Genomic DNA, 500 nt, shown 5'->3' on the forward strand with positions numbered 1-500 from the left:
CCAAGCCAATGTTTGTAAAAAAAAAATACAAATTCTTACCTTATTATTATCTTTACTTCATCTATTCATTACCATTATTCACTATTCAAGAATATTTGTAAACAATAGTATATGGGATCCGGCTGGTGTCCCTGTGTATAAAGGGAATAGATATGTGTCTATTGTAATTCGCTATTTCTAAACCGAGCGATACGTGTATAAGTGATGTGAATAATACATGATTAAGAGGAAATGATTGTAGAGGGGAAGAAGAGAGAACGATAGGGAAGATTAGGAAGAAGAAATTCGAAAGGAAAAGGAGGAAGAGGAAGGTGTTAGCAAAAGTGAATCAGAGGAGAATGAGGAGGGGGAAGATACGAAGATAGAGTAAAAGGAAGAAGAATAAAAAAAATGGAGAAAGAGGAAAAGTAAAAGGGAAGGGAGTGAGAGGAAGAGGAGGAATAAATAGAAGACTCTTGTCTGGAGTCCGCAATGGCTTCTTATTTCCTCGTAAAGTAATA

The sequence above is a fragment of the Penaeus monodon genome, chromosome 24 (genome assembly GCF_015228065.2).
Source record: "Penaeus monodon isolate SGIC_2016 chromosome 24, NSTDA_Pmon_1, whole genome shotgun sequence".
In the NCBI taxonomy this organism is placed as follows: domain Eukaryota; kingdom Metazoa; phylum Arthropoda; class Malacostraca; order Decapoda; family Penaeidae; genus Penaeus; species Penaeus monodon.